This window comes from Pieris napi, chromosome 18, assembly GCF_905475465.1.
Source record: "Pieris napi chromosome 18, ilPieNapi1.2, whole genome shotgun sequence".
NCBI lineage: Eukaryota > Metazoa > Arthropoda > Insecta > Lepidoptera > Pieridae > Pieris > Pieris napi.
The window spans coordinates 10,175,884-10,187,196 of record NC_062251.1 but is presented as its reverse complement, the minus strand read 5'-3'; the positions used below and the strand labels follow the sequence as shown (position 1 = coordinate 10,187,196).

Here is an 11,313-nt window from a genome sequence, read left to right as displayed (position 1 = left end):
AATATTGACATTTTTCCTGATGAAGTGGAAATGTGTCGACAGGATCTGCTTTCAGAAATAGGCACGCGGTTTTCTAATTTGGAACAAAGCCGAACTTATACCGTCGCTATGTTTTTAGACCCGAGATACAAGTTATACTTTGAGAACGAAAATGTTGCAGACAGCACTAAAAAGTATATTGTGGGCTTAGTAACCGCGATGATAAATGAAAATGAAAAAAATCAGTCTTCAGCATCCACTTCTAATATATCAGATAGCCAGGGGAAAAAATCTAACAGCCTATTATGGAAACACTATAATAAACAAATGCACAATGTGCGGCCAGCTGGCACAGCCAATAGCAGAGCCATAATTGAGACGCAAAAATATTTAGATGACACAGTTTTGTCTCCAGACACAAATCCTTTGGAATGGTGGCGAATAAATCAGCAAATATATCCAAATTTAGCCAAACTAGCCAAAATTAAATTAAATGCAATGGCTTCTAGCGTGCCTTGCGAACGTCTATTTTCAGTAGCAGGGAACATATTGACGGAAAGGAGATCCCGACTCGGGAGTCGAAAATTAGAGCAATTGTTGTTTCTCCAACAAAATAAAAAATGATGATTGAGAATTCTATATATATATATATATATAATAAAAAAAAGTTGTACATATATAAAATGAAATGAAATCTTTTAACTACGCCTGCTAATACTATATTTCACAACTAGCTGATAAATGACCGTAACACTATTAGTAGCAGACAGTCCTAAGCCTGTGATTAACAAAACAAAGTAGGAAGGAAAGATTTCATTTATAAAAAGCCGTGCAAGATTGTGGTACACACACTGTACGATACGATTGCCACCAAATACTTTCAAGTATTTTTATACCTGGTTTTCGTACCTGGTATTTTTACATACTCGTACTTGGAAGCCCTGGTATTGAATTTTGCAAGTATGTCTCATCCCTAGTACGTAGTAAATAAAGTACTGCGTCATATCATATTCACTCAATACAATACGCAGTACTATGTGGATTAGGTGGAATAGGTATTTGTATCCGGCTACGAATGACCATGAACAAAATAAAACACCAATCCCCAGGCTGAGACGATTTAATACAAAAACAATTGAGATACTTATACTATTTTTGAATCATAACGATACCGCGATTCAAGGAACCACAGGCGACATCTATTGGTTCAACATAAAACTATAATAATTTAAACATACCGCGATTCAAGCAACCACAGACGACATCTATTGGTTGAACATAGAACTATAATATGTTTAAACATACCGCCCTCCATGGACAGAATGTACATCACCTCCGCCCACCGTGAGTAAACTGTAAACAAGTAATCGTAGTGGACTGTAATAGAGTTTAAAAAGTTTGTACAAGCCTTTCACAGTAGCTAGAAGTGACAACATACCTATTATAAGATACAACAATAATTAAGTTTCTTTAAAACTCCAACTCGTTAATTCGTTTTGTACTTGTCAGTTTGTGAGTCCTGGTCTATGTCAACCATGCACCAGTCATCAGTTAAGCTTTTGTATATCGTATGTCTAGTCTGGTGGCATACAACCAACATTTGTTATGCTATGCTAGCTTATGATTGTGCTGGGAAAGAACTGAATATCACCTCAATCTCTCTTATTGACACCTCTCCATGTCCAAACTACAAGACCCAGAGTATACAGGACAACATGGAAGTTCAAGTGTTACAGGAACGTGAAACCTACGATGTCCAGATTTACCAATGTCTTATTGAGATCGATTATCATGTTACTTATTGTGGAATGCATTCGCATTTATCTGAAGTCAAAAATGGATGGGGAGTCCTCATTCAAGACATGACTGCAGAAGAATGCAAGGCTATACATAAGGACGGAAAAGCGAGTATATACGGTAAGACTATCCAAGGGCTCAAGAGGAATTCTACACTGACTACTACCTTGAACTTAGCAGGCTGGATCAATGCTGATGGAAAATGTACAGGTGGTGAACTAAATCTTGGGCCGCATCATTGGTCTAATGTGGTTGGTGTCGCCAAAGTAACTATCAAGTTAAGTGATGCTCTAGGAACTTACCGCATCTCAGATGACATGGTGATCTCTAAAACAGGACTGTCTTGTAAATACAGCAATAGTTTCTGTATGGACACATATGAAGGACTAGTCACATGGGATATCTTGTCAAATGAACAGTGCTCCAGAGACTCTTACTTAGTTTTATATAGAGGTCGAGTTACTAAAATCACGATCAAGTCAACCGACAACCAACAAGATGCATACACGATGTATTCAGTGAAAGACGGTAAGTTCTTAGCTACCCTATTGGAAAAGGGAACAAAAGTGATTTGCGGGATAACTGTGATAGTGACTGACCATCCTAAGCTCTTGATCCAGGAAGTGAAGAATGGATTATTCTACTTCGAGCAGAGTAAATTGACAGCCAACAACATGGACGTGTTCTTGTATGTTAATGCGAAATTCACACACATTGAGAATCATATGCGGCACGAGATTAGTACAATGTACGAAACACTGGTAAAAGAGCAGTGTAAGACGCGTAGAGCTCTACTACAAACCCAATTGTCGTTGGCTACCATAGACCCAGTGGAGTTCGCTTATACATACAAACAAGAACCAGGATATTCAGCCATAGTCATGGGAGAGCAAGTGCATCTAGTGAAATGCAGGCCTGTTTATGTCTCTTCACGGAAGACTGATGGATGTTTTAATGAGCTCCCAATCAACTACACTGGACAGCCAATGTTCATGGCGCCGCGGTCACACACTCTTTTTCCAGTTAATTTGTTAATATTTTATTGGTTGATTGTTCACAGGTCAGGACAGTATTTACGTATCAAAATGGTTTGGTTATGACGACTTCAATTTTATGCAAGACAAATGTACACCAAATTTTACAATAGATACTGTGCAAGACAATGGGAATAATACGTCTAATGATACAACAGGTGCTACGCAGGTGAATAATGTTACTAATTTCAATATCTATTTTGCCAAGGGATTGCTCCGTTAGTTGCAAAATGTTGAGCGAGATGTAAACGTATTTTTTTGCGTCATTCCCAGCTCTACAGTGAAATTAGTCTCGAGAAATTTTTGCATATGTAGTGGTGTGTATATTACTCAGATCTTAGAGCGCGTTTCCACTATATCGTTCTGGCCTATACAAAAATGTTTCGATATCCTAACATTACTATTTAATATTATACTTATCCCTAGCAACACTCTCAAACTCAAAACTCAAACTCAAAATATCTTTATTCAAGTAGGTAACTAAGTACACTTTTGAATAGTCAAGTTAAATTAATCGTAAATTTACATTTACTACCAGTTCGCAAGTCAAGGGCGTAGAGCGGGTAAGAAGAACTGGCAAGAAACTTTCCGCCACTCTTTTTAATCGCCAAGTATTGTCATACAAATTGTTTGAACTGGAGCAATTCAATCCCAAGGATTAGGATCATTTAAGTAGTCCTCAAATTTATAAAAAGCTTTGTTGATTAATTTTCGTTTAACGAGGACTTTGAATTTATTTAGTGATAATTCTCTAATTGCGCTTGGGAGTTTGTTGTAAAAACGAATACAATTTCCATATAAGGAGTGATTTATCTTTTGGAGCCTGGTTGGTCGTACACTCAAATTAGTTCTATTTCGCGTATTATACTGGTGAAAGTCACCATTTGTTTTAAAATCGTTTATATTTTTTTGGACATACAACAAGGCTTCAAGAATATATTGACCAGATAGTGTCATAATATTTAATTCCTTAAACTTATTCCGTACCGACTCCCTCGGAGAAACACAACAAATACCCCGAACAGCCCGCTTCTGCAGCACAAATATGGATTGAACCTCTGCAGCAGCACCCCACAATAAAATGCCGTACGACATAACGCTATGAAAGTAGCTATGATACACAATTTTAGCCGTGTCCTCATCAGTAAACTGTCGGATTTTCTTTACTGCATATGCTGCAGAGCTCAGCCTATTCGAAAGAGTCTCTATGTGTGGGCCCCATTGGAGTTTACTATCTATTGTTATGCCTAGAAAAACAGTTTTGTCAACAAAGTTTAGTTCACTGTCCTTAATTTTCAGGTTACCAATATCTCGCTTTACGCTAGTAGTTGTAAATCTAATACATTTTGTTTTATTCTCATTAAGCAATAAGTTATTTACATTAAACCAGTTAACTATACGAGAGATAGAATTGTTTACATCGTCCAATAATACGTTATTCCTATTCACTTTAAATAGAAGTGAAGTGTCATCAGCAAACAATACCATCTCATGAACTTCGTTGACAAAGAATGGGAGGTCATTTATGTAAATCAGAAATAAGAAAGGCCCGAGAATCGATCCTTGGGGGACGCCCATTGATACCTGCGAACCCGGAGAGGTGACTCCATTGACATGAACTCTTTGGATCCTTCCCTTTAAATATGAATTCATCAGGCTGGAAGCTTTGCCATCAACGCCATAGTGTTGAAGCTTTCCAACGAGTATATCAGGATGAACACAGTCAAAGGCCTTTGACAGGTCACAAAAGACGCCGACTCCATCATATGATTCTTCCCAGGCGTTAAATATGTCCGAAATCAACTTCACACCGGCATCGATTGTGGAGCGACCCTTAGTCGCTAGTAGACCTCTGATTTTTGTTATCAATAAAAACAAGTTTTTATTTAAAAAAAAAGGTTTTGACTTTATAAAAAAAAGGTGTGTGCGCGATTCACACACGATAGAAGTGAAACTTCAAAGAGGAGAGACCGATATATATTTTTTTTTCCTTTCATCTAGGTTTTTAAAACTCCGGGGGGTCTACGGGGGGGTCAAAATTTATTTTTGGCCTAGGACGCACCGTTTCCGAGATATTTCAATCTAAAGCAAAAAATCGTCACTTGATAGTGGAAAGTGGAAACACGCACAAAACCAGAATAAACCAGTTTACGCTGTCCGCAGGTGCCACGTGCAGTCCGGCGTCAGTCGCTTGGTACTGTTAGAACATAAAGCACACATTTCATTCAAAAATTATAATTATTACGTTAATTGTTAAATTTTGTATTTGTTGATTGTTGTTATTGTTTGTTATTATTGTTATAATATTTGTTGAAGTGTTTAATTTGTGTGTAAGTGTTGCAACTTTATATTGTTAATTAAAAATGGCTCCAGTGTTAAAACATGGTCGAGGCAAGCCTTTGACTTCTCAAACTAAAGAAGTTTTGTACTGTTTGTACAAATATTTCGAAAATGAGTGTAATAACAACCCGAGCAGTATTATGACTCCCACTCAATTAGTTGCTAAATCAACGGGAATTTCAATAGCATCCGTCAGAAAGGTAGTATCAGAAAGCAAATGTCGACCTTCAGATCAGGAAGTAACATTTAAATCTCCTAAAAAGAAACCGAATCGTAAACCTACAATAGTAATCGATAACTTTGATCAGCAAGTTATCAGAAGAACAATTCATGACTTCCACATCACAAATAAAGAAATTCCCACTTTGAAAACTTTGCACGCAAAATTAAAAGAAGATATCGATTATAAAGGTTGTGTCAGCACGTTACGAAAACACGTCATGTCATTAGGTTTTAATTGGAAGCAAACAGAAGATAACCGGAAACTTCTTATGGAAAAACACGAAATTAGATACTTGCGAATTAATTATTTGATGAAAATTGCTGAATATCGTGAACAACGCCGACCAATTGTTTACACCGACGAAACATATATACATACATCACATACCCTCTCGAAATCTTGGTCAGATGGAAGCACTTCAGGTTTGAAGCAACATATATCGAAAGGCAACCGCTTAATCATTGTTCATGCCGGTGGTATGGATGGCTTTATACCAAATGCATTGCTTATGTTTAAAGCCAACCAAAAAAGTGGAGATTACCACGACAATATGAACTATGACAACTATTCAAGGTGGATTCAAACTCAATTAATACCCAACTTACAACCAAATAGTGTTGTTGTTGTTGACAACGCACCATATCATAACTCAATACAAAATCCTGCACCGAATAGTAATTCTAGAAAACAGCAAATGATTGACTGGCTGACATTGCGAAACATTGAGCATTCATCCACGTTGCTTAAGCCTCAATTATATGAACTGATTCTGCAAAACAAGGCGAGATTTGTAGAGTACAAGATAGACGAAATATTACGACAGCACGGTCATACTGTGCTGCGTTTACCACCATACCATCCGGAGTTTAATCCTATAGAAAATATATGGGGGATAGTGAAAACATATGTCGCAAAAAAGAATGTCGCAATGAATATGAAGGTTATAATGTCATTAGCTGAAGAAAAAATGAACGCCATAACTGTAGAGGAATGGAGAAAAGTTTGTCTGCATGCTATTGAGGAGGAAAACAAATATCAGGGTAGAGACGCAGCTTTAGACACAATATCAGAACGAATCATAATTAATTTAAATAATTCATCTGATGAAAGCGAGGATGGGGATGATTGTGATATGCCTGGGGTTGATGAATTATTAGAATAAAACATTTATGGCCGGAGAACACCTAATTCATACACGTCTTCACTGAAGTGAAAACCGGCATTCACTGCTTGTAATATTTGGAACTGGCTTATCTGCCTCATACAGTTCCATAGATTACAATGCAGTGGATACACATTTTCACGTCCGTATTAGTACGTAGTGCGTATGCGTAGACGTGTACGCATTTGGTGTGCTCCAGCCACAAACGTATATTACCTTTAAAAAAATAAAAACTAAAAATAAAATGTTGTTTTTTTTTTTATTTGCTGACCATACACTACTACAAACGCAAAAATTTCTCCAAGCTAATTTACCTGTACGTGGTACATCAGTGAGAGGGAGTAATGATGAATGTTCATCGTCATTTCTCCAACTACCTGGTGTGATTCCAGTTTCTGTTTCTATGTGTGTTTCACCTCTTTCGCAAAATATTGTGCAAGTGTATAACAGCTTACATACTTTTGTAGCTTTATTGGGTGATAGTAACATAGGTTTCCTTAAAACCCTAAAAACCGAGCTTGCTATTCCAAAATCATTTTCCACTACTCTACGCCCTCTTGACAGACGATAGTTAAATATTCTTTCTACAGATCCACTCTCTGGCTCCCCTTGAAACGGTATCATTGTGTATTCGTTTAGTGCAAATGCTTTGTCTGCCAGATTAACGTATGGAACTGTTAGGGTGTATGGTATTTGAAGTATCGATGGCCGAGGTATTTTCATGGACTTTTCTTCGAGTCTTTTGTATAATGTAGTGCGTTTAAAGATCCCTCCGTCCAAAAGTCTACCCTGGGAAACAATGTCAACGTATCTAGTCAGCTTCTACGAGAGCAAACAGTACGATACTAAAAAAGTGTTTGTAGTTATAATATTCCGTGCCGCTGTTACCAGGTGCTTGTATCATTACGTGTTTTCCATCCATGGCACCTACAGCATGAGGAAAATCCTATTTTTCTTGAAATTCTTAAGCAATCTCCAACCAGTCTTTCTCGGATGTGGGTATCTGTATAATTATAAAATACAAAGTTAATTAAATGCATGTTTATATTTCAGGACTCTACATCACAAAATGAAGGCAAGTCTTCCGAAAAATCTTCACAAGAGTGTAATACACAAGAACAATTGAATGATACTATTCAAAAAGCACCGGAAAAAATTACAAAGAAGACCTCAAAGAAAAGGAAACACGAAGAAGAGGACGATAAAATGTTGACAGAAGCGTTTAAAATTTTAACTGAAACGTCACAAGCTGATGATTCATATTTCAGTTATGGCCAGCATATAGCAAACGAATTAAGAAAATAAGACATCATGAAATAAATGGTTGAGGTTACTTCTCAAACGACACCCAGAATTAGGAAGTCCTAAAGCACAGAATCAAGAATCAATCAACAGAAATTTTACGCCACATTGAAACTGCGAACAAACCAACTCCAAGTTTTTCCCCATCGATGATTAGACCAAACGCGCCACCACGAAAAACAAATACAAATTGCAAACGAAAAAAGTAGTCTGCTGTTCTGACAGAGACGCCTAAAATATTAAGAAAAAGCAAAAAAGATGATAAAGAAAAGCGAAAGGGGAAAGGAAAAGTTAAAAAATCTGCGAAAAATAAAAATGGAAAAAAGGAGTCTAAGTTCAGATTCAGAATCGGAAGATTGGCATTGTCTTGTTTGCGATGAAGCGTACAGTCATTCAAAATGTGATTGGGTAGAATGTATTGTATATAAGATGTGGGCACATGAGGGATGTATCACAGGAGATACTATTTCTTTTGTTTGCATCAACTTTGTAAATTCATTGATAAAGAAACTCATTGCAAGGCTGATTATTGTTATATGTAAGGTAGAACTAAAAAATTATTACAAGACTTAATTTGGAGGTTTATAATTTTACTTACTGTGATTATAAAGTGCCATGTTGACATGACATAAGTACCTTATACTCGTAGTAATACATAAGTACATAATAAGAAAGGTAAATAATTGTTTTTATACGTTTTTGGCTTGATATTGTGATCATCGTAATCATCATCTTCGGAACCCAATCCCGCTCTTGACAACTTTTTTAGGTCTGACTGCGCATTTGATTACTTTTTAACCCATACAATGTAATCCGATGCGTAAACTTTTAAAAGTAGGCACAATCGAAATATTCGACTAAACAGACAGTACTCAGTTGTCTTAGTATTTACTTACTGTTAGTATACGTTCAAGTGAACCCAAGATGGTTATTTTTTTAGACGTATATGGTTTTCTAACTAGATCAGATTTTTAACAATGATTGTTAAATAATGATTTGTTTGGGCCTTGGGACACGGTGCATTTTATTTTACGAACAGTTTGTATAAATTGTGGATTTGTTGTTAATATATTACCAACGCAACCACAACATAAGGTTATTGATTTGAACGTTGGTCATAATGTACCTACTCACATTACTTGAACAATCATGGTTATGGTTGGCTGAACATCAAGTACTTACAGACATATAACACGAGAAGCAAGAAAACAAATGTAATGTAAGGGATTATAAAGAAAATGTTAACAAATCTCTACAGTATCTAAAATAAAAAAATATCTGAGGTGTCCAATATCCACGATGTAAAGATATAATTTAAATTGTCTTTTGTAATATTTTTCTGCGACCGTCTAATGTTAAAGACGCCTTTGGTGGAAAGAATATAAAAGATAAAGTTTGTTATTCTTGTTACTTTTTTTCTGCTCAGCTAAATTAAAACATAACACACATGGTATTTTTGTATGTTAGGTTATTGAGTATTTTCGTATTTTAGTTCGGTATCGAGTATTAATATTGTGTGTGTTGTTTTTGGGATTCGAAAGTGGTTGATTCTATAACTTAAAAAAATTTCGACGCAAAAACGTGAAAGAAGGGCCAATTTCAGCCGGGAATAAGTTGAGCTTCTAACTTCGCTTGTTGCTGAACATAAAAATGTATTGGAAAATAAAAAGATTGACTTAGCCACCTGGCAGGAGAAAGAGCAGTGCTGGAAGACGCTGGAGGCGCTGTTTAATAGCACAAGTGGGCTAAAGTTTCGCAGCGTTAAAACTTTAAAAGCTAAATACGAAGGCTTAAAGATGGCTACAAGACAAAAGTCTGCTTTGATACATGCTGAAACCTATCGTACAGGAGGTGGGCCCTAGTGCTGCTCCTCCTCTTACCCCTATTGAGGAAAAAATCAAAAACATGATATTGTTGTCTGTAGAAGGAATTGAAAGTCAATTTGACTCCGATCGCATTGGTAAGATAGAAATCGTGAACGTCCAGATCAAGAGAACGACAGCTAACCCTGAAAGAAACATCAGAGAGGAAATTGTTGTGGGACATTAATGATCCGAAATCTATAAAATATCATTACTTGATTGGTGAAATGATTGCTTTAGAAAACGAACCATTATCACTTGTGGAACCGCTGTGCCCCATTATAGAGTACCTGGTCGCACTTTCATGACCGAGAAAGTTATTCCTGACATATACAACAGAATTTGGTCTCAAATAGAAGCCAGTATTTCGCAGGCAACAGCAGTATCAGTGACATCTGATATATTGAGCTTTTTGAGCTTCACTGCGCACTGGATATCTCCTGAGTTCATTTTGGAACATGGCGTTTTAGCTATGAAATCGTTTCTCAGCTCACGTTCTGGAACCTGTGGTATTATTATGTACTTATGGAGGGTAATTTGAAAATAAATCAGTGTTAAACCAACTAGCGTGTGTTTCACAACATGGTGACAGCGGTGCTTAAATTTTATTAAATATCTGAGACATCACCGCGTATTTTGATCTCAGTGTCTATTACGTGATCATTAAAACCGTTTGTGATAATAATAATGGAACACGCGCGTCCTCCTGGTGAATTAGCGGTCGAAGGTGGTCCAGCCGCGCGCGCCGACGCGTGGCGAAAATGGCGGAAACAGTTCGAGGTGTTTCTCATAGCATCCGGGGTGAGCAAGGAGTCTGAAGAGATTCAGGCGAGTTTGTTCGATATCCCCATCGGTCCGAGTGGCTACGAGATCTTTATAGTACATTCACATATCTCAAGGATGAAAGTGATCATAACCTTAAATGTCTCTTGACAAAATTTGATGCGCACTTTGGTACCAAACTTAATATCACAATGTCAAGGTTTAAGTTTTTCTCACGCAATCAAGAGCAAGGTGAAACAACTGATCAATTTGTGACGGCGTTGCGGTTGCTAAGTCAAAATTGTGACTTTGGTGATCTAACTGATAGCTTGATCAAGGATCGGATAGTGTGTGAAATAGCGAGCAACACCGTCCGAGACCGTCTGCTGCGGACCGACGACCTCAGTTTGGCGAAGGCAGTGCAAGTGTGTGAGGCCGCCGAACTATCCAAAGAGGAAAGTCGCTGCATAGAAGGGACCTCCAGTGAAGCGAGGGTGGACGCTGTGAACAGCAGGACGGAGCACGAGGGCCGCGGCAGCTGGCGGGGCAGGCGAGGCGGCGGCGCGCGCCGCGGGGGCAGGCGCTGGGCCGAGCCGCGCGACACTTGCGCTACCTGCGGCTACCACAGGTGTGCTGGAGGGGACAATTGCCCAGCACATAGTGCTTCGTGTTTTGTGTGTGATAAAAAAGGTAATTTTGCGAAAATGTGTGTCCATCGTGGGCAAAAAGTGATGAATCTCAGTGTCGAGGATGATTCTAGTGATGAGTTGTTTTACGTTAACACTATTGAGGATAACAAGGACCATAACAATAAGGAATGGATTGAGATCTTTGTATGCAACGGTAAGAATG

The 11,313-nt window shown here is 37.8% G+C and overlaps 1 long non-coding RNA gene across 1 annotated transcript; it reads right to left on the bottom strand.

Moving 5' to 3' along the window:
* Nucleotides 1-1,083: 1,083 nt before the first annotated feature.
* On the bottom strand, nt 1,084-10,928 carry LOC125058525. Its single transcript, XR_007118427.1, has 2 exons — nt 6,850-10,928; nt 1,084-3,083 (listed from the first exon to the last, which is right to left on the bottom strand). It is a non-coding gene; the product is annotated as an uncharacterized LOC125058525 (long non-coding RNA).
* Nucleotides 10,929-11,313: the final 385 nt, after the last annotated feature.